The sequence below is a fragment of the Myotis nattereri genome, assembly GCF_964212035.1.
Source record: "Myotis nattereri genome assembly, chromosome: 13".
NCBI classification, from domain to species: Eukaryota; Metazoa; Chordata; class Mammalia; order Chiroptera; family Vespertilionidae; genus Myotis; species Myotis nattereri.
Genome location: NC_138088.1, coordinates 20,477,100 through 20,482,334, shown reverse-complemented (window position 1 = coordinate 20,482,334; position 5,235 = coordinate 20,477,100).

The following is a 5,235-nucleotide window of genomic DNA, read 5'->3' as shown; positions in this document are numbered from 1 at the left end:
TTGTTGTGTTTTCATTGTCATTCGTTTCCAGGATGTTTTTAATTTCTTCTTTGATCTCTTTGGTAATCCAATCATTGTTTAATAGCATGCTATTCAACTTCCAAGTGTTTGAATTTTTTTATTATTTTTATTAAAGTTTATTTCTAATATTATGCCACTGTGGTCTGAGAAGATGCTTGATATGATTTCAGTCTTCTTCAATTTGGAGAGACTTTGCCTGTGACCCAATATGTGGTCTATCTTTGAAAGTGTCCCATGTGCACTTGAGAAGAATGTATATTCTGTGGCTTTGGGGTGAAATGTTCTGAAGATGTCATTTAAATCCATCTGATCAAGTGAGTCATTTAGGATTGCTGTTTCCTTGCTGATTTTTTTGTCTAGAGGATTTATCCAGTGATGTCAGTGGGGTATTAAAGTCCCCTACTATGATTGTATTGTTGTCAATCTCTCCCTTGAGATCTTCCAGGAGTTTTTTTTTATTTTATGTTTTTGGGTTCTCCTCAGAGGCATTTTTAAAAAATCAGAATGTCACTGTATTCATTAATCAAAGCTTTTAAATGATAACATTTTTCTCCAAGTCAAAAATAATAGAAGTTCAGTGCAAAAAACTAACAAAATTTAGACATGAAAGAAAATCACACTGTTTTGTCAATAAATCTGTGGATGTCTTCCCAGATTTTTTTTCCAAGCAAAAATCTGCACATATGTTCTGTGCATATAGTTTCATACTAAACCTCTAAAATACTGAGTATCACCTTTTATTCAGAATTTCTAATATTCTGTAGTGGAGTGGTTTGCAAGTTGCCTTCTCTGTCATCTTGCTTAAAATATAGTTTGTTTCCCCCTTAGCAATGCATGGTGAACATTTCCCCATGTTAGCACGCATTATTTTACAACACAAATTTATATAACATATAATTGATATTCTAATATGTCTAATATAGATGCAATCAAATCTGCCCTCTATGGTTGCACATTTCCTTTGTATCTAATTTTTTTTTACCATCTCTCTATATAAAAGCCAAGTGACCAAACGGTGGAATGACCAGAACAACCAGTCGACCAGTCGCTATGATGCACACTGACCACCAGGGGGCAGATGCTCAATGTTGGAGCTGCCCCCTGGTGGTCAGTGTGGTCCCACAGTGGGAGCGCCGCTCGGCTGACCAGGATGAGCAGCCCTCCCACAGCAGGCCAATCCCTGCAGGCCATGCCCACCACCAGTCCATGAACCCATTCACCGGGCCTCTAGTTATAAAATATGGTGTTATGAATACCTTTATTGACACATTTTTATGCAGTTTCTGATGATTGCTCTGGAAGAATTTCTGGGCCTAGAAGTTTGACTATTTTAAGGCATTTGATAAGGTAGTTGACAAAAAATGGTGGGTCAATTAAAAAAATAAATTTATTGTAGTGACACTGGTTAATGACATTAGATCAGGTTTAAGTCGGTAAGATTATAGTTGATATCTGTGTACTCTATTGTGTGCTCCCACCTGAAGTCTAGTCTCCTTTTGTTACTGCGTATTTGACCTCTTTACCCCTCCCCCTCTGGTAATCATTCTGTTGTCTGTTTCCATGGGTTTGTTTTATTTGTTTTGTCAGTTTCTTTGTTACCTTTTTTTTTAATATATATCCCTTGTATGAGTGACATCATACAGTTCTTGTCCTTTTCTTTCTGACTTGTTTCACTTAGCATGATACTCCCAAGATCCACCCATGTTGTCACAAATGGTAATATTTCATCTTTTTTTTTTGGCTGAGTAGTATTTCATTACATATATCACATCTTTATTCAATCATATGTCAATGGACAGTTAGGTTGTTTCCATGTCTTGACTATTGTAAATAATGCTGCAATGAACATAGGGTACACATATCTTTATTAATAAGTGATTTCATATTTTGGGTGTAAATACCAAGAAGAATTGCTGGATCATATGGTAGTTCTATCCTTAATTTTTTGAGGACTCTCCCTGTTGTTTACCATAGTGGTTGCAGTCAGTTACATTTCCACATTCTCTCTAACACTTGTTATTTCTTGTCTTTTTGATAATAACCATTCTAATGGGTGAGAGACAGTATTTCATTGTGGTTTTGATTTGCATTTCCCCAGTAACTAGTGGCATTAAATATCTTTTCATATGCCTGTTGGCCATCTGTATATCTTCCTTGGATAGTGTCTATTCAGACACTCTGCCCATTTTTTAACTGTATTGTTTGGTGTATTTTGTTGTTGTTGAGTTATGTGAGTTCTTTTTTTAAAATTAGAGTTGTGAATATGACTTTTTTTACATATTTTTTTTATTGACTTCAGAGAGAGATAGAAACATCAATGATTAGAGAGTCATTGATTGGCTGCCTCCTGCATGCCCCCTACAAGGGATTGAGCCATGTGCCTTGATAGGGAATCGAACCATGACCTCCTGGTTCTTGGGTCAATGCTCAACCACTGAGCAACACCAGCTGGGTGTTAGTTCTTTATATATGTTGGATATTAGCCCTTTATCAGATATATCATTTACAAATATCTTCTCCCATTTATTTGGTTGATGGGTTCTAAGATGGGTCAATTTTTTAAATAACTAAAATAATAAAGAATAAAAAGGCTTAGAGCCCTAGATGATTTGGCTCAGTGGATAGAGCATTGGCCTGCAGACTGAAGGGTCCTGGGTTCCATTCTGGTTGAGGTTGGTTGCAGACTCAATCCCCAACCCCTGTCGGAGCATGTGCAGGAGGCAACCAATCAATGTGCCTCTTTCACAACAATGTTTCTCTCTCTCTCTCCTTTCCCCTCCCTTCCACTCTAAGAATCAATGGAAAAATATCCTTGGGTGAGGATTAGCAAAGAAAGAAAGAAAGAAAGAAAGAAAGAAAGAAAGAAAGAAAGAAAGAAAGAGGCTTAGAAAAAATAAATTAATAAAGTAGTATATGGACATGATAAAAGTTTTAAAATGCAAAAGGACATTCTCATGAAAATAGCAACAGCTAACGTTCCCTGATGGTCTCACGCAGCCTCTTACGCTTACATATTATGATGTTGTATATAGCGTATACTCAGTGTATATTGTGTTATATCGTAAATCGTGTATTTAATTATTATAACTATCCTGTGAGAGAGATACTGTAATTATTCCTATTTCACAGATGACAATGAAGCTTAAGCAGGCTGCCTAGAGTCACCAAGCCGGCACAGGGCTGATCTGTAATCTCCAGGGAGCCTGACTCCTGGGCTGGACTCCTGACCACACAACCTACTGAAGAGGTAAGCGGCTCTCCTACCTCCTTGGAAAGCGCCGTGTAGAGGAGAGACGTGACCTGCAGCGAGAGGTTAGGTATGACGTGTGGGCTGGACGGGAGGGAGAGGTGGCAGGAAGGTTCCAGACAGGGACCTCTGTGTGTCTGGGGCAATCGTGCAGTCCAGAGCCGACAGAGAGAGCAGGGAGCGAGGGGCCAAGGTGGGTCCACAGACATCGCAGAGGAAGAACCCACAGGCCAAGGTGGGGATGGCACCCAGGTCTCAGCTTGGGCAGTTGGGTGACTTGTGGAGCCTCGAGGAGGAGGTGAGGGCAGGTCACAGAGGAGAGGCCATGCTCCATGGGGATGTGCTTTTGAATCTGACCCCCCCCCCCACTCCTTCTGAGGCCCAGGTGCCTCCACAACCAGCAGCTGCCTCTCTTCCCATCAGTCAGTCACACGGCCTGGCATGCAGGCGACACTGTCTGGGGGACCCAGAGCCCCTCATACACCCGCCTGCTTCTCTCACTCCCTCCTGTTTCATGTTGCCCCAGATGAGATGCCCATTGCCCCTTGAGGACTCGCTCTATTGGCCCTGCCTCTGTAGAAAGGTGGGCACTTCTCTCCCCTTCCCCTTAGTGGCAATTGTTCTTAGAAAGAGAAATGGCTGGTAACGGGCCTGATGGCCAAACATATACCCCTTTCTTGCCTCCCCTCCCCTCTCCCCTGGGCCAGGGGAGCACCCTGGGCCTGGCAACGAAGTCACAGTCCAGAGGGGCTTTATCAGGTCCAGAGAGTAGGGGGCAGCCTGGCTCCGTGTTCCTTCATTTCAATTTCATTAAAAACACCACAACCACCACCACCATACCACCACCACCATCACCACCACCACCACCCGCCTACCATGTGTCAAGGGACACGGCAGTGAACTGGGCATGGCTCCTGCCTTCAAGCTATGACTCTAGGCTCAGACGCTGAGCGTCCCAAAGGGGAATAAATTCAGTGCCGTGGGGGTGGAGGAGCAGCCATCCAATTCTGTACGGGAAAGGCTAGGCTGAGAATCTGGGACACTTGCCTCTGGACCCTGCTCTGCCACTGACTCTGTGTGACCTTGAGCCGGTCTCTTCCCCTCTCTGGGCTTCAGTTTCCATGGCCGTGAAGCCAAAGGTCAGGACACAGGGCTCCCTGCGGCCATTTCCAGCCAGGGCCTGAGCAGAGCTATTCCTGGATCCCAAGTCCTTCTTAGCTGCTGCTGGCTTTTTGCTCCCACCTTTTAAAAGCAGTGAGTGAGAAGAAGGGGGGCGGGGCGGCATGCACAGGGACTGTAAAGAAATTCCCAGACTGGTCTGTTGCTTTTTTTGTGTGGACAGAGGAACTGGGGACTGCTGGGGGAGGGGGGAGGGGAAGGCCAGGGATGGAGTGAGAAGGGGGAGAGGAAGGAGGGTGCCCGGAGGAGAGAGAAGAATGAAATAAAGGCAAATCCAACAAAAGGAAGTGAAAAGTGAGTGACAAGTTTGAGACTGCAGGCCCGAGGCTGGCCAGGCCTTTAGGGCAAAGAATGGAGACAAACGAGCTGATTTTCATGCTTCGTGGACAGTGAATGAAGAGCATCTTTTAAAACCCTATCAGGAACTCTTTGGATTGTCATTAGATCTGGAGGGGGAAAAGAAGGAGGGAGGAGACCGCTGAATTTGGTGCCCTGGGTGTGAAAAGATCTGATTCTCTACTGTCGGCTGGGAGGCTTCAAACCCTCTCCTCCTGGAGCCAGGCGTGCCTGGGCCCCACAGAGGTTTCGGTCAATTATTTGTTATTTTGAGGCCCCTTGAAATTCAGTTGTGAGCTCCCCCTGCTCTTGATGGGTGACTGGAGCTAGAGATGGAGGGAGGGTTGGGGTGGGCACCACCAAGTTTCCGGCTCCTTGCAGGGTGACCAACCATCTGGGTTTACTCAGAGCAGGGGACCTGCAGGGATAAAAGTGGGAACATCCTGGACAAA